Here is a 19,368-nt window from a genome sequence, read left to right on the forward strand (position 1 = left end):
AGCTTGAGTAGTTTTGGATGCTTCTGTATAAAATTCTCATCTTCCCATGTGGAATCTTCAGCGGATAAGTTCTTCCACTTTATAAGATACTCCGAAATTGATCGATTTCGTAGCTGTTGAGTTCTTGTTTCTGTGACTGCTTCCGGTTCCAATATAATTTTTCCTTCCTCATCAAGTTCTGGCAATATTGTTTGAACTAGGAGCTTGTCACCTATAACCTTCTTTAAACATGAAACATGGAAAACTGGGTGCAATCGAGAAGCTACAGGAAGCTCTAATTTGTATGCCATAGTACCAATCTTTTGCAACACCTTGTACGGACCATAATACTTTGGTGATAATTTATTATCCTTCTTAGCTTGCTTGAGGGACATTTGCTTATATGGTTGTAGCCGTAGGAATACCCAATCACCTACATCAAAAATTCTTTCACTGCGATGTTGATCTGCCTGTTGTTTCATTCTATTTCGTGCCAACACGAGGTTATCCTTTAAGAGTTGCAGGACTTGTTTTTGATGTTCGATGTGATGTTCCACTGCTTGAACCTTAGAATTTTCTCTTAAATATGATGTGATGGATGGTGGCTGATATCCATAAAGTGCCATAAATGGGGTCATTTTTGTTGCTGTATGGAAGGAAGTGTTATACCACCATTCAGCCAGAGGCAACCATTTGACCCATTGTGTCTATTTATCAGATACAAAGCAACGAAGATATCCTTCCAAACATTTGTTTACTATCTCAGTTTGCCCATCAGATTGAGGATGATAAGATGAGCTATGAGCTAAATGAGTACCAAGACAAGAAAATAATTCTGTCCAAAAATTTCCAATGAAAATGGGATCTCTGTCACTTACAATAATCTTTGGGTTTCCATGTAGCTTTTGAATTGTTTCCATAAATGCAGTAGATATTGTACTGGCTTTAAATGGATGTGATAATGCACAAAAGTGTGCATACTTAGTAAGTCTGTCAACTACCACCATGATGACACTCTTTCCCTCAGACTTGGGTAAACCTGTGATAAAATCCATTGAAACCTCCTCCCAACGTTGGCTTGGAATGGATAAAGGTTGTAATAGACCCGGTGTCTTAACTATTTCAACTTTATTTTGTTGGCAAACCAAACATTCCGCCACAAATTTTTGAATATCCAATTTAAGGCCATCCCAAAAAAATTCCTTCTTAACCCTGTGGTAAGTTTTTAAAAATCCCGAGTGCCCTCCTAAGGGAGAAGTGTGCAATTCCATAAGAATCTTTTTTTTAGTTGGGAATTCTTACAGAGGTATAAGCGATCTTTGTACCATAAAGAATCATTTTTCCAGCTAAATGTATTAGACGTACTGGAATCTTGTTGTAACTTTCGAATAAGTGCCCACACTTCTTCGTCATTCTTCCATTCCTCCCTTGCTTCGTTTATCCAATCTGGTTGGATAATAGAAATGGCGCACAACAATGCTTCCACATCCTCATCCTTTCTTGAGAGTGCATCTGCCACCACATTTTGCTTCCCTTCTTTGTAGATGATTTCAAAGTCATAACCCAACATCTTTGTGACCCACTTTTGTTGCTCTTCAGAGGATAATCTTTGTTCTAAAAAGTATTTAAGGCTATCATGATATGTTTTTACCTTGAAGTGTCTTCCCATTAGGTAGGGTCGCCATTTCTTAAGTGCATGGAGTATTGCCAACATTTCCTTCTCATAAATAGCTTTGTGTAAAAACTTTCCCTTGATTGGACGACTTTCAAAAGCAATGGGTCTTTCATCTTGCATTAAAAAAACACCAATTCCATTTCCTGAAGCATCACATTCCACAATAAAGGTCTTTGTGAAGTCTAGTGTAGCTAAGACCGGTGCTTGGCACATTGCCTCTTTAAGATGTTCGAAGGCCCTTGTTGCTTTTGGAGTCCATGAAAATGCATCTTTCTTCAATAATGTTGTTAGAGGTGCTGCTATTCTCCCATAATTCTTAACAAACTTACGATAATACCCTGTCAACCCGAGAAATCCTTGCAAATGCTTTATGGATGTGGGGATTTTCCATTCCTTAATGGCTTTAATTGTACTCCAAAGAAACATTTGGATCTTTTTTCATATAATTGTTTCTCCTCCAATAGTTGTAGCACCCTGTCAACATGTTCAACATGATCCTTCCAAGACTTGTTGTAGATTAGTATATCATCAAAAAATACTAACACAAATTTTCTAAGGAATGGTTTGAAAATGGAATTCATCAAACCTTGAAATGTTGAAGGTGCATTGGTAAGGCCAAAAGGCATGACCAAAAATTCATAATGACCCTCATGAGTTCTAAATGTTGTTTTTGGAATGTCTTTAGTCTTCATTCTGATTTGATGATATCCTGAACGAAGATCCAACTTGGTGAAGTAAATTGATCCATGCAATTCATCCAGTAATTCATCAATGACAGGAATGGGAAACTTATCTTTAATAGTTAGCTTGTTGAGCTCCCTATAATCCGGACACATGCGCCATGATCCATCCTTCTTGTGCACTAATACTACTGGAGCAGAGAAAGAACTTTGACTCGGTTGAATTATACCAGCCTCTAGCATTTCTGCAACCATACGTTCAATTTCGATCTTTTGGCATAGGGATATCTCTACGGCCTAATGTTTGGAGAACACTTCCTGGAATCAGATGAATAGCATGATCATGATCACGAATAGGTGGGAGACCTTTGGGAGTCTCAAATACCTTGGAATGATTGTTCAAGACTTTTTGGAGATCTGGAGAAATAGATGATTCCAATGTGGAAACATCTAGTGAACATAATTGTGCAATTACACCTCTTTGTTCCTTTTTTAGAAGCTTTGTCATACCGTTAGAGCTGATTATCTTTCCTGATTTCCCTGCAATACCCCTTAATTCAACTTCCTTTCCTTCCACAGAAAATTTCATGAAAAGTTCTTGAAAATTAGAAGCTATTGTACCCAAGGATTGTAGCCATTGGACTCCTAATACAACATCAGCACCTCCCATTGCAATGGAAAGCATTGGGCTAGTCAATACATATTCTCCCATCGATAGCTTGATATTATGGCACTTTCCAGAGCAATTTATTGTTCCTCCATTTGCAACCATCACTTGACACTCTGGTGTTGGATATAAGAAGCAATTCAATTCTTTTTCTACCTTACAATCAATAAAATTGTGGGTACTTCCTGAATCAATCAACACTATTACCTTTTTCTTCTTGATTTGTCCTTCTATCTTGATGGTTTGAGGAGTGGTAATTCCAGCCAATGCATTACAAGATATGGTTGGATTCATTTCTTCTTTATCTAGGCTTTGTTCCTGGAGTATATCCTCTTCTTTTGACCTTTCTTGCTCCTTTTCTTCTTCCTCTTCACAATCTATGTAGAATAATTTCTTCTCAGCACACTTATGACCTTTAGTGTATTTTCTATCACAACTGTAACAAAGCCCTTTTGCTCTTTTTTCTTCCAATGTTGCGGTGTCAACCTTATAGGTTGTGGAAGACTAGGGGCAACAAAACTTCCATCTTTATAGTTGTGAGTGGTATGCTTCCTGGTTGCCATAATTTTGCTTTCCATTTTTCTTGCTAACCTGAATGCCTTCTCTAATGAATCAGGTTCCCAAAGGCGAACATCATGTTGGATATTATCCTTTAAAGTTCCTATGAACACATCAATCCTATGCTCCTCTGGAATATTTTTCACCCTTATGTTCAATTTTTGGAACTCCTCAATGTGCTCCATTATTGAACCCTTTTGTTTGAGACTTATCAATTGGCTAAAAAAAGTGTTGCTTTTTGTATCCTCATAATGTGCTGTCAATTCTTCCGTAAAAATTGCCCAAGTGATAATTTGTTTACGAGAGCAAAGCCATTGATACCATACAAATTGATTTGGTTCCAAATATAAAGTTGCAATACGTACCTTTTGTGTGTTTTGCACATTATTGAGATCGAAAAATTGCTCCATCTGTAATATCCATGTTGTGGGATCCTTGCCATCAAACTTCCTCATATCGATTTTTGGAATATGGTGGGTCTTCGATCCCACATTAGAGTCTATGAAATCATGATTAACATTTCTTTTGTTCGCATCATGAGTTTCCTTTACAACCTTTTCACCATTAGTAAGTATTTCTTGTAGAAAATTTGTCAAATCTGTCTTCAAATCTGCCATGTCTGTCTTCAAGTCTGTCTTCAAATTTGCCATGTCTCTCTTCAAATCTGTCTTCAAATCTATCTTCAAATCATCCATCTTAGCTTCCATGCCCTTTATCTTAGATTCCACGCCATTTATCTTAGCTTCTGTTAGCTTTTGTGAGCGTGACATTTGTTGCACTTGTTCTTGTAATTTTGATATATCATGTAGCATTTCTTCCTCTTCTTCATGAGTCATGCTAGAGCTTTCAGGTTGCTTACTAGGTGTTTGCATTTTCTTTCCTCGGGGCATCAGTTACTGATAATAATGCTCTACTATGCCCTTTGAATTCCTTCAAAATAAATTTTCAAACCAATCTTAAGAAAAAATTTAAAAGAATCTACACACCTTTTTTCACTTTGTAGGAGCTCGATATTGCCTCTGATGTATCTCTGTACTTTTGGATCATCTAGTTCTGGAATTGCAACCTGCAATAGCCCTCTATGTCCTCTTTCCAATGCCACCAGTCTGATCCAAATTGGATTCTCCAAGGAAGAGTTATGCAAAATCTCCCACAGTGACCTGATTATAGACTAGTTCAGTAGAGCGAACTTGTATGACGTGCCACAAGTCACTGTTTCAACCTTTGGCTCTGAAAAATATATACAAGAAACTATAGTTCGTCCTCTTTCTGTACCTTCTTATGAAATTTCAATCCGATGCTCAGAGAGAAAGTTATGACGATTTTCCCCAGGTCACCTGTTTGGAATGTAATTCAGGAGTCTGCAAAAAGACCAACTTCCTCAGATCATATCTCCGTAAATATAGCGCGAAAATCTTTGAAATTCGGTCCCACGATTTAGCGTGATTTCTTATCAAATGGTTTTTTTTTAGCTTCTGAAACTTCGCAAAAAAAATTTATAGCAAAAATGCCACGATGACCTGTTTGGAGGAGCGAAACCCTAGAATCCAAAGCTCTAATACCAAATGTTATGAAACCAGCTCAAGAAAAGATAGAAAAGATATATCAACGCCTTAGAATTCAGCCTCTTCGAGGGGGCAACCTCCTTTACATTACATAAATGAACAATTCTTGGATGATTCAAATGACAAAAACTCCTTTCTATATATAGGAGTCTAAGGAGTCACAATATAACCCAACCGACCTAACAATAATAATATAAAGCCACAAAAATAACAATAGAGGGATTCTATGGGGCACAGTAATAACAATATGGGGATAATAGGGGCACAACAATATTAATAAGGGATGCAACTACAATATTAATGGGGTAATCACTAGTATTATAGGGACCCAACATTTAGCCTCCTAAAGTTCGGGTCCTCCGACAAGTTGTTCCACAATTCCATAGCTTGATCAAACATCGTGGTGCAGTCTATGATTGTGGTATCCAATGTGCCCATATTCTCCTTGATTATTGCTCTGCGTTGCTCCCAAACCTCTGGCAGAGTAGTTGGCTACAACTTCAACTGTAGGTTGGATATCTTCATTTGGAAATCAAACATAACCATGCCCACTTCATCCTTTGATGCACATACTGCAACAACCAATTTCCTTGCTTTTGCCGAAGCTTTGGCATCCTCCGAGATGTTCAATTCTGGCACTGTCTTGCAGGCCTGATCAATTGATGTCTCCAGGCTCTGACTTCTTGTCTGTATCTCCTCCTTTTCCTTCAGCGACTACGTTTTCTCTGTGAACAGCTGTTCATTGTTGACCTTAAACTCACTTATGACTGTGAGGGCGCACTGCTCTCTGATCCTCAACTCATCTAAAACCCCCTGATGCAATGCATGGAGAGTCAAAAGTAGCAGCACGGATAAATTCACTCCCATGTCCTTCACTGTACTGAGTACAATGGAATCCTCATCTGATTTTGCATGAATGGACCCTTCTGGCAATGGTATGACTCTGAGGTCCAGAGTCCATTCTAGCTCTGCGACTATTCCACTTCCTTGTGTCAGGATCCCTTGTACCCCGCTCGCTTGCCCAACGCCCGCCTGAATCCTGCTAGTTTGGATCTGTAGCTCGCGCAAACCCTTTTGGATGCTCCCCAACGTCTACATATACTGTTGCTCGAACTGCTGCAACAACTCGGTTTTCATGTCTCTAACCTTGTCACTAATCTCATCAAGATCACCTTTTGTAAGCACCATCGGATCAATGCAAATCTTCTTATCATACTTATGCTTTTTTCATTGTCCACTAGTCTGCTCCTACCCACGCCTCTTCAAGGTGAAGGGAGTGCTCTTCTCCTCTCCACGGCCTCCTTCCTCCTTTGAAAGATCCTTCTTATCTGTGCATTACGAAGCCAAATCTTCAAAGTCTTCTATCTCCATGCATTCTTTTCAGCTCTCTCTTTCATAGCGCACTCCTTCTTAGCACATTCCTTCACAGCGCGTTCTTTTTCCACGGCGACCTTGTCAGCGGCTTCTTTCTTCTTTTTCTCAACCAGAGCCCTTGCTTCCTTTGCGCTACTTCTTTATGCTTCTACACAGTAGAGCTGACTGCACCTTTACTAGTACCTATGCCAAGCTCTATGGGTTCATGCCACTCAGCTAGCCAACTCCCCACGATCTTCTCCATGTCCGTCTCAGGTACCAAATATGGCAGCTTGTGCCATAGGTGCTTTGGGTCCTTGCACACCCTGATTGAAACATTATGGAAATTGGCCTTGAACTTCGCGTAGGTCATCAATTGCACGAAAAAGGTTGGGGACAACCTTGGCCTCTGACCAATAACCATGGGAAGGTCCATCTCCATCAGAATCCTGAAAATTTTCGACTGCTTGATCCTTTCTGGATCCTTTGTTATCCACAACGAAGTGAACCTTGTTGCCCCAGGTAATTATTTTGGTTGCGGGGAAACTCACTGTCCTCCGACAATATCCAAGCTACTAAAACAATAGACAGTAACAACCACACATAGTGGAAATGATTGCTCTCTTGCTGATCTTCGTGGCAGTTCGCGAGGAACTCCTTGCACAGATACTTCACCCAGTTGTATTGAATTCCCTTCGCGCACTAGGTAGCTAGTGATACCAATGACTTCGGAACTTCGTTAGCAGGACATTTCCTCAGGATTTTCCCTGCAAGAATCTGGGCGGCGAATTGCATCGCCTCGTCCTAAATAGAGAGGATAGAATATCTGTGTGACTTCTTAATGAGCCCATATTCGGCCTTCATCTTGTCTATTAACTCTTTTTCTCCACTTTTCCCTCCAAACTTCTTGGCAGGGTCCGCCCCTTTGTAGGGAAGCTTTGTGATCCGATGAATTAACATGTTCGTAATTGGGATGGACTCCCCAAGCCATAGGCACCCATCATGCACCAATGCGAGGAGCTTGCGTACACACACCGTGTTGATTGTCAATCTATGAAAAGGCAGTACGCAAAGTATGTGCAGCAACCCAGCCTACTCAACACCCTTGAACCACGCCATAGGTTCCAACAGTGTAACCCCGGTCTCTTCATAGTAATTTTTCATCATATACTCGTTGGTCACCAAATGTGTGAATTTCTCATGGTCCACGATGTCCCAATCCCCCATTTTCAGCACTAGAATGCACGCAAGTGTTGTGCCTTCAAATTCCACCTGTTCAGGCAACAAGGGTGTTGAAACTGTGAATTTCCCATAATCCGAGTCCTTGGTAACTTTGGTTTATCCCTTCTACGTAGGGATATACTTTGAGAGCCATGTGATAGGCTCACCCTCCTTGGTATCAACCTCTTCCACACCTTCATATTCTTCCTCCTCCAAATCGAGCACTTTCTCCAGTTGTTTACCTTTCTTCTCCTTCGGTCGCACCTCTGGGGTCTTACTCGGTGACTATCTCACCGTCATCAGCTTCTTCTGTTTTTCTTTAGCATCAGATTGCTTCAGTGTAGGAAACCTCGGTGTGATAGGGACAAGGTTTGACGCTTCCATAGTTGAAATCTCAGGGCCCGACGAATCAGAAACAACAGCTTGGGAACCTACGGCATCGGTGGGGTTTGTAGCAGTCATCCGTTATATGAACAACTCTTGGGATTATTCAGTGTATTTTGCGAACGAGGGGCAGATAACAAAATCCTCCCAGAGTTGACGATTCGTAAGCATCAAACAACAAAGCACCCAGAGAACTCTCAGAATGAAAAGTGTTCTTCAGCAGACCAACACGCATAATTTATAGGAAGTTTTAAATTAAAATCCGACCATTCCACCAAATTATGATAATAAATGCATCTTTGACGGTAGATCTCCAATGATATTCAAAATAATAGCATCTACCCACTCCTCTTTACTGATTTTTGGCCATCAAATCATGAATAGTAACCCCAATGACTAATTTTGGACCCCTCTGCACAGCACCATCCTCCATGGTGCAGCTCATCCAACGCAACTTCACATGTCACACTCTTGTATTCCGTTGCGCAACCCCCAATTATGTCATTGACTTCATCGAGTAGCATATTTTATAGTCCCACAATCCCTTACAATTTCTTGGATTACTAAGACTGTCCTATAGCCATATATTCATTGCACAGGGGCATGATCCCTTGTGTAAAACTTCAGTCTACTTCCGTTCACTTTCCCAGGGAATGGTTCCCCATTCATCTTTGCGAGCTGAACTACGCCACCATTCATGATCTCCTTAATAACATATGCCCCCAACTAGTGCATTGAAACTCTCTTGGAAATTTCGTGAAATTGTTGTCGTAAAACAACACTAAATCATCTACCTTAAACTTGTGCAGCTTAATATGCCTATCGTGCTTTGATTTCTCGCGCTCCTTTTTCGCTTGCTAATGAAATCCCTCAGGAAAGTGATCTTATTCTAACTCCATCAACTACGCAAGTCATTTCCAAGGTCTTGCAATCTGCCATGTTTGTTAAAGCTGTAATATGTAGACTCGGCACAATATACTCCATAGGCATGACTGCTTCAATCCCATAGACCAACATGGATGGTGTTTGACCTGTCAACTTCTTGCAAGTCATCCTATAAGCCCATAAAACAACAAGTATGCGCATGTCCCAATCATTCATATTTGCGTTGCAAACCTTTGTTAATGCATTCTCCAAAATCTTGTTAAAATCTTCCACCATTCCATTCACCTGTGGGTGATAGGGCGTGATTTTTTGATGATATTCCTGGAACTCCTCAAGCATCGCACTGATAGTTTCATTCAAGAAATGGGTACCCCTATCACTCATCAATATCTTAGGACATCCAAACCTAGTCAAGACATATTCAAACAAAAACTTCACAGTAGTGGCCCCTGTACAATCTTTCACTCACTGCGCTTCCGCCCATCTGGTTAAGTATTCTGTGGAAGTAATGATATACTAAACACCTATCTTCTTTCCTAGTGGCTAGATAGGACCTATGAAATCAATGGCCCATTTATCAAAGACTTGCAACAAAACCTGGGGATGTAACGACATTTCATCTTTTAGCGAAGGTTTCCCCATCCATTGGCAAGAATCGCACGGCTTGCAATACTCCTTAGAATCCTTATGTAATGTAGGGCACCATAACTCAGCGTGAAAAATATTTTGCGCAGTCGCTTTTTCGGCATAGTGGCCTCCTGCCACTCCTCCATGGGCTTCAGCTGGGATACTAGCACATTCAAACTCCGGAACATACCTTCGCAGTATCTCATTTATTACCATCTTATAAAAATGACCTGCAATCACTAAAAAATTCGCAGTGCGGACTACTAAATCCTTCTTTTGTGAGTGGAATAACCTTCGAGAGTGGTTCCTGTTGTTAAGAACTAAATGATATCGGAAAAATGATCATCTGTGATGTGTACCGCAAAGAGCTGCGCATCTGACAATCCTTCCTCCAAACTACTTGGTTCTTCGCCTGTTTCAATCCTTGACAGATGGTTTGGTCTGACATTCAACCTTCCCATCTTCATAATTACTTCAAAGTCATATTCCTAGAACAATAGTAACCATCAGCATATCTTTCCCCCCAACATAGGCTTATTGACTAGGTTCTTCAGCACAAAGTGATCTGTATACATTTTAAAACGTTCACCCAATAAATGGTGTCTAAACTTCTGTAGCGCATAGACCATTGCAAACCCTTCGCGCTCTGTAGTGGAATAATTCTTCTCAGCTTTGGATAACTTTATGCTCGCAAAAGCTACTAGACAATCAATCTCGCCCTCACTTGCTTGTGTTAATACTACTCCAATCACAATTCGAGAGGTGTCTACACGCACATGGAATTATTTCATCTAGTCTGGAGATACCAAAATAGGCGTTTTCACCATATTTTCCTTCAAGACATCCAAACTGCACTGATAGTCTTCATCCCAGCAAAAATAGCATCTTTCTTCAATAGTTTCTCCATCGTCGTGGTTATCTGGGCATATGCCTTGATAAACTTCCTGTAATACCCAGTGTGTCCTAATTTTTTGCAAATTTGTTTCACATTCATAGGAGCTTCCAAATTCACAATTACAGCGATCTTCGAAGGGTCCACCATCAATCCCTACTTACATACAACATGGCTGAGCAAAATTCCAAAAGGGACACAGAATATACACTTCTTCAAATTCAGTGTGATATGATACCTTCCACAGGTATCCAACATAAGGTGCAAAATCGCAACATGGCACTTCACCAATCCAAACAAAGTCCAATCGTCAAAGTATACTTCCAAGAATTTATGAATAAACTCTTTGAACGCCGCGATCACGACCGAGGAAAATATTGCAGGCGCATTCTTTAATCTGAATGACATAACTATATATTGAGAACAACCCCACTCCATCGCGAAGGTTGTCTTGCTTCGATCTTCAGGCATGATATTGATTTGATGATATCCTGAAAAACCATCAGTAAATGAATATGCCTCTTGTCCACCCACATTTTCCAATACTTCATCTGTGAACGGCATAGGAAATGGATCGTGTACACATGCATCATTCAGCTTCTTTAGATCTACGCATATCCTGATTTCACCTTTTTGTTTCTTCTCCTGGACCACCATAGGGCTTACCTAATCAGATTCTTCAACAGGTTCAATAATACTGGTAGCCAGCATCTTCTTAAGTTCTTGGCGCGCCTTTTCCTTATACTTTAGATTCAACCTATAAGGTCGCTGCTTAACAGGCTTCACATCCGGTTTCAATGTAATATTCATAACACCCAAGTCTCCTACAATCCCTTTCAAATCGAAGAACTTCATTGGGAATAAATACTAGTACTCGCGCAGTAGTTCGACCACATTACCGACTATGTCATCATACCAATAGTCTCTTATCTTCGTGAACTTAGGTTCTGCTTCAAACCTAATGTTTACTTATCGAGTTTTCAAAGGTTCCAATATATCTAGGTTCTCCACCTTCGGTCCTTCAACTTCGCTATGTCCTTCCCTATCCAGAATGTTAATATTCTGTGCATCATCATCATCTTGTTCAGTAGTCACATTGTAACATTTAAGCGCATGGCACAACTGTGTACTCCAATCAAGCTGAGCCCATTCTACCGGTTCCTTCGATGCTTTGAATATAGTTGGAGCGCTTCGTCAATACAGGAAAACCCATCCTCAAAGCTAAAAATTAGTAAGAATATTTATTAGATATCATTTTTGGGATTCAACTGCGTTAAGTAAGTCATTCAAACGTATGACCATTTCCATGAGAGGTAGTCGTAACTGACTAATTTCTCATGATTTTTGAATAGTTCACTTAGCACTCATTGCATCGGGTGATGCTCACAGGGGTGAAGAAGTGGGATTGAAACTAGTGAAATGTGGAGAACGAATCACATAGCATCAATCATCACCTCCGGGGCTTGCACCCGGTAACCAGGACTTCCCAGGAGGTCACCCATCCCAGAACTCCTCTGGCTCAAGTGCGCTTAACTGTGGAGTTTTTCCCACAATCAAGTCCACTTAGCTTCCAACATTCAAATTACAGTCTTCTCCGCCCTGTACAGTCAGCTGCAAGGGTCTGTGCACTTAGTTGCAGACTTACCAAGGCCTCCTGCACACTCAACCGTAGGAGCTTTCCCCATCTCGCCTATGTACAGGAAGCAGAACCCTCCTACCTTAGCACTTGCCCAAAACCACAAAACTCATTCAAAGTTCACAATTCTTCATTCTAAGTTATCTCTAAGACTCGCTATGACTCAACTATTTATAGATTTCTTCCATACAATACCATGGTCCCCGGACCATGGGAGAATCTTAAAATTGACCCAAAACAAGGGGCTGAAACCCCTTTGACTCCTATCTAGCTGCGCGCTCTGCATTTACATTTTGCAGAGACTTTACATTCTTTACAAAAAAATTTACAAAATTCGGTTAAACTAACCCCGAAACTGACCCCTAGGGACCCTAACCCAATAGAATGCACAAGCTCTTACCCAGTGATACACTCTCTTCTTTGTAATTGTTGCCAACTTCATTAATCAGGAGTCTGCATGCACTTCTTTATTCAAGCCACACTTATCCACCAGTTCATGACTAAGATAACTATAATTAGATCTAGGTTCAATCAAAATAGAAACAACTTGATCACAAATCTTATCGTCCATCTCGATAATACACGTCTGGTGATCTACTTACCTATTATTCAATGTTGCATAGATACAAGGAATGATCTGCCCAACATCCCAAAATATATGTGCTTCCTATGCACTGTAAATCTGAGGCCTACCATCTTGATTCAGCTGACAATCCTTCTTAAGATTATTCTTACCACATGTTCAACACTGCAATTGTCCTATACCATCACCTCTATTATGTTTCCCTCCATGTTGTGACCCATTAAACGTATTTTAAGGCACAACATCTTCCTTCTCACATGCAACATGAGTCCTTGTTCTTTTTGGTTTCCATTTACCTTTTGCTATGTCCTTCCATTTCCAAGCTTGCTGAGATCTTGTCTTGCGCTTAAACTACTCATAACAATGCTTCAATTTCCCAATAACTTCCTCAAGTGATTGAGGCTCATCATACTCAATCTGATCTCTAAATGCTAATGGAAATCCACTAACAAATATTTGAACTTTGGCTTTCTCATGCTTAACATATGGTACATACCTCAATAAGTATAGGAACTTAGTAGTGTACTCCTCATTTGTCATCGACCCCATCTTTAGCTAATGGAATTCCTTGGCTTTGTTGTCACAGTACCTCTCTAACAAGTACATCTTCCTAAAAAATCTATTAAATTAATTCCAACTCAAGTCTTATGTCCTGATGTCTCTAACCTACTTCTTATCTTCCCACCAGATGTCTTCTTTCCCTTTGAGGCTGAAGATAGCTATTCTAGCCTTCATATTCTCTATGTATTCATGCAATTCAAAGAATTTCTTCATCCCAAGTAACCATGCTTCTACATCCTATGGCTTCTTCAAATCTCCATCAAAGGTAGGTGGTTTCACTTGCTTGAACTCGTCTAGAAAATATCCCCTGTCACTCCTCTTGAAAGGATTATAATGATGATAATCATAGTTCCTGTCAGAACCATAACTAGAATAGAACTTGTGTCCATCACCTCTCCTATCTAGAGTATCCAAGAGCCTTCCATCTCATATCGTGTCATCCCTATCCGACCTGTGCGCACCATGATACCAACTACCATATGCCCCATTAGTTCTTTCCTCCTTCCCATGGTTGATCTTAAGTGGTCCCTATCTCTACAATTTTGACACGCCGTGAAGAATGACCGCATTAAATTCTGCTCGTTTCTCTTGTGCTTGCATGATTACGTCACTATTAGCCTTGCAAATTCTTATTTTTTCCTTCAATATTCTCAATGTGTCTGCTATATCAGAAGAGTTCCCAACACCACACTCATCTGATCCATTAAGAGAGTCTCGTGAACTATAACCTACCATCTTTCTAGTCATATTTGATCTTCATCCTGCAACCATACGATGTTAGCTTAAACGAAAACATAACATAATCAAAATACCTTGGTATAGTTAAAGGGAGGATATATCGCCTGCAAGACCAACTAGATTAGCACAATTCATGGATAATGATAATCATATCAATACACAAACAAGATTTCAACCATCAGCCAGTTACCGTGCATGAGCATACTGACCACATACCATGATCTCATGCACAACAACTATAACCATGTCAATGTATGCATAACAACATATAAGCACTAACATGCATAACCTGCACACACTCATGATGACCACATCCAAAAACAACACCATCAAATTTCACATGGCGACACAACTGCAACCATGACCACCACCTTGCATACACAACAAACACATAACCCACAAGCATAAGGAACACATATGCAACCAATATGTATGCATGTCCAACACACACCGCCGATCTAGTCCAAGGGGTGAACCATGCTTTGATACCACTTTGCAGCACCCTCCTCCCAAATTTACCCAAGTTGACCGATCTGTTGGGTTAAACATGTGATGAGAGGCTACTATGATGTAATTAAACTCCCCATGTACACTTAAGGAAGTGGAACCGATAAAACAAAACCATTATGGCCTTCTACACATGCTACATAACCTTCAGGAACCAACCAACCTTTCCAAGTGACTATTTTATCTTCAATTTCTTCCTCATGCAAATTTGTGATCCTTCAACTCCATTTTCTCATATTTTCCTTTATTTTCATAAATAAATGTCAATTAATGTCTCTTTTCCTTTGCCAATGCATTTTCCAATAGCCAGTAATTAATCACAAGTGATACCCATCACCATGTTTTGCCCAACATTTAGCTTGGAGTATGTGTCCCATGACCTTGGTTTTATTTTATTTACATGGAAAATCAACCAAGGGCTATCACACAATATTTTGGGTAGGTTGATTCTAGTGGCAGTTATTTCCTATTCTCCTTTTCACTTATTGCCATTGCTCATTCTGATCTCCCTGTTGCTCTTGGCCTACTTGTGATTTGGGGCATCCTTTTGCAAAATGCCCATATTCATGACAAATTTTGCATCTAAAAGGAAGTTGGTCATATTCAACTTCTTAAACATGAGACCAGTTACCCATGCAAAGGTTTATCACATTTGCTAGTTCTTTGTATATATCTACCTCTACACATATATGTGCACAGGAAAATCATCCATCTTTAGTCTCAACGCAATCGATATAGCTACCCAAGGAATTTTCAATCAACCCGAAGGTTGCATCATTCTAGTAATGTAAGGGAAAATAGGGAAGCTTTACCCAGACTGGGATAGTCGTGGGGATATTGCAGTCTGGGTTGAAGTTAGGGTTTCAACAATCTAGATAAAGACCATAGGCTCCCATGAAATAAAGACCGCTCCTAAACATTAGATCTCGATCTAGTTTGTTCTCCAAAATAAAATGGAGGTAAATATATATGCATAAAAATCTTGTTCCATGCTTTTTCAAATATATATATATATGTTTAACATATATATTAATTCTTTAACAATAATAATAATAAAAGTGATAATTAAATTTTATAATTTTTTAAATTTTAACCGTATCAAATGTATTATGAAATGTTTTGATACTTATTATGAATTAACATTTAACATTTATCTAAATTTAATTTATATAATTTTATAAATAGTAATTGTTTTTAATATTTTTATATAATAATCTATCTTAAAATTATTACTATTATTTATAATTTATTGCTTTGGTTTAATTTAAATTTCTATATATCTAATTTTATAATTATTTGTATTATTGGTAAAAAAAAATTGAAATAAATAATTCATGTAGAAATTAAAATAATATTATTATTACTGTGAAAATGATGCTATCACAGTAACATAAATATGAAATATATATAAAAATAAAAAGAGAGAAAAGGTCAAATTAGTTTTAAAAATTATGACTAATAAAATAATAAACTAAATTAATAACCCTTGGAATATATTAGAAAAGAATATCTTTAATATAATGTTGATAAACCTTGGAATAGTTTCCGCGAATAGTTTCCGCGATATTCCAAAAATCATATTAAAAACAACTCTTTCGGAAAATAAAAGTGATGGCGCGGTCCGGCACCAATGCCCATGAAAGTGGAGGTTGGAAATAGTGAGATTCCATGAAGGACCATTTTGAACGTTGCAAATCAAAATCATGTTGTTTCCCACTTATTATTATCAAAATCCAACGGTTGAATACGACGGACGCTGCTGACGCCGAGTCAACATCTTTCCAGCTGTCAATCATTCTCTCTCCTCTCCATGTGACGGAAAGTAATAGCAGCGAAGTTGTTTAAGATATTAATTTTTTAATTTAATACTTTTTAATGAGAAATCTAAAATTATTGAAATGATTGTAACTTGCTCTGACATTTTCGCATTTTATTTTAATTTTGATCCGTTTTGTTTTCTACAAACTAACCAACTATTTTTTATAATCGGTTGAAATCTTCATATTTCTTCTTTCTTTATTTAGGGTATTTTTACTTAAATATGTGATATGATTTAAATATTTTAATTTTGTTTTATACAAATTAATAAATTATTTTCTATGATGGGTTGAAAGGGTTTTATACAAATTAATAATCAATAAGTTACCTTCTACCAAAATATGATAGAGGTTTGCATCTGTTTCACATTTTGTGAAGCCCAAACCGGTGAGATAGATATCGATCCTAGTGTACCATGCACGAGATGCTTACTTGAGTCCATATAATTCTCGCTTGAGTCTGCACACATGAAAATCTCTGTCAAAGGTCTCAAACCCCTCCAGCTTCTCAATATACACCTCCTCCTCAATAACTCCATTGAGGAATTTTGTCTTCACATCCATCTGGAGGATCTTCCACCCCATTTATGATGACAGTGCTAGAATTGACCTGATGGATGAGTACCTTGCTACTGGAGCAAAGGTCTCCTCATATTTAATTCCCTCAACCTGAGAGAACCCTTTGGCCAAGAATCTGGCCTTGTGTTTCTCTATGCTTCCATCTGCCGCATGCTTTTCTTTGTAAATCCATCTCGAACCAACTAATGATTTGTCTGTTGGTCTTGGGACCACTTCCCAAACACTGTTTATGACGATGGAATCATATTCCTCTACCATATCATCAACACATATTGGTTGCTCTACAACTTCCTCAAATGAGGATGGCTCAGTCTCTATAAGCTCACTCATCAGAGCCATATAGCCAGTGTACTAATCTGGTGACCTCCTCTGCCTGTGTTATGATGTGGGTGCTCCCACATTCTCTTTAGCCTCATTTAATAATCTGTCAAATTCCTTGGTTCACTTCCTTCCTTCTCTTGATGTCTCAGTTTGAATGTAAGGATCCCTTCTCTACTCCTCTTCTTGTAGCTACTCCACAAATTCCTTAGGTTCTTCCTTTGGAGCCAAAAGCTCCTGATCAGATTACAACTGAAGCTCCCTCTCAACAGAACACTTCATTTCCTTTCCCTCATCAAATTTCACATCCCTTCTAACCATTGTCATCTTGAGGGATGGAAAGTACACACGATATTTGTCAGGTGTTTCTGTGTACCCCACAAATATGCCCAACCCTGTTGTTGACTCTAGCATTTTCCTTACTTCCTTAGAAACATGACAGTAAACTGATGATCCAAATATTTTGAAGTGTGACACAACTAATTTCTCCCTTAAAAAAGGTTCCTCTGGTTTACTCATGCCAAGAATCATGTGAGGACTCTTTTTCTACAAATAGACCTTTATGTTGCATGCGTCAGTCCAAAAGTGCAGTGGTAGGCCTTGGTCATGCAAAATCACCTTGGCTGCTACCACAATACTACTATTCTTCCTCTCAGTCACCCCATTTTGTTGTGGGTTATGGGTGTTGTCAACCCCGCTGAATGCCTTCCTTTGCATAGAAATTTTTAAACTCATTCGACACGTACTCACCGTCCTTATCACTCCTAAGATCCTTCACCTTCTTGCCAATTAATTTCTCAACAAGTGTTTTAAATTCAACAAATTTGGAGAATGTATGGTCTTTCTTCTGCATGAAGTAGATCCACCACTTCCGTGAGAAATCACCTACACATATAAAATAATACCTATGCTTGGAATTTGAGGTTGTTGACAAAGGTCCACATACATCAAAATGGATCCTTTCAAGGACTGTGTGTGCCTTGATATACTGATCATTGAAGGAGGATTTTTTGTACTTCCCCAACACACACCCTTTACATGTACGCCACTGCCTTAGTGCTCCTTTGGGGAGGCCTGTAGAAATATGTTGCATGATCTTCAAAGCACCATGATGCAAATGGACAAGTCTTATATTCCATAATTAGCCAACATCACAGCTCTGCACCTTCTCTACTTTTGTGCTCAATGCTACACAATCTCCCACATCTAACTTTTACAAGTTATTCACTCGAACCCCGATTTGCTTCACTTGTCTCGTGGAAATGTGTCTCAAGAAAGCCTTCCCTTTCTAAATATCACATCATAGCCATGGTCTTCTAACACAGCTACGAAGACTAGATTTTTATTCGGGCTCAGTACGAACATCACATCCTTGAGTGTGAGAGGAGAGTCATACTCCCTCTGAAAAGTAATTGTACCAATGTAGGTTGTGATATAACTTCCATCATCTCCCATCTCGATGTGCATCTAGAGATTCGCTTTGGATTAGGATTTCTTCCCTTTCCCTTTCTTTGAATTTCCATCCAAGGCACAATTATCCTCATCCTCACCCTTGGATGATGTCTCGTCTAAGGTGTTTCGCCTTATCTCCTCTTGTACCAAATCGAACCAAAGGCATTCCCAATTTGGTAGCTTCTCCCTCTCGTTCACCAAATATTGGTAGTTGTGCCAGCTCTTGGGAAGGCCTAGAAGGGCTAGGCTCACCAAATCATTCGTTGCTACAGTAACACCAACTTGACCAAGTTCATCACAACATTGTGTGAACCTGCTCAGGTACAGTGGAATGGTCTCATTCCTCTGCATCTTGATATTTCGAAGCTTGTCCTTGAGTGCCAATTTCCTATGGTCACTACTATTCTAGAACAAATTTGTCAGCACTTGCCACATTACATACAAAGTCTCTTTCCCATGGATATTGGAGACAATATGGTCTCGTACTCCCTCCAATATGATCCTTCTCTCCTTGGCAACACACTTCTTCCAATCTGCTAGATTTTGAGCATCCGTTGTTGTTGGTTTCAGAATATCATTATCAATGAATTCCTTCAACCCATTATCCTCCATTATTACCTCCATAAGGTCCTTCCATGAAACATAATTTTAGCTTCCGTCAGGCGCATACTCGAGCCTTAGTGCATTGAAA

This window comes from Pinus tabuliformis, chromosome 5_2 (assembly GCF_031772625.1).
Source record: "Pinus tabuliformis cultivar Carrire ecotype Pingquan chromosome 5_2, CPIR1, whole genome shotgun sequence".
NCBI classification, from domain to species: Eukaryota; Viridiplantae; Streptophyta; class Pinopsida; order Pinales; family Pinaceae; genus Pinus; species Pinus tabuliformis.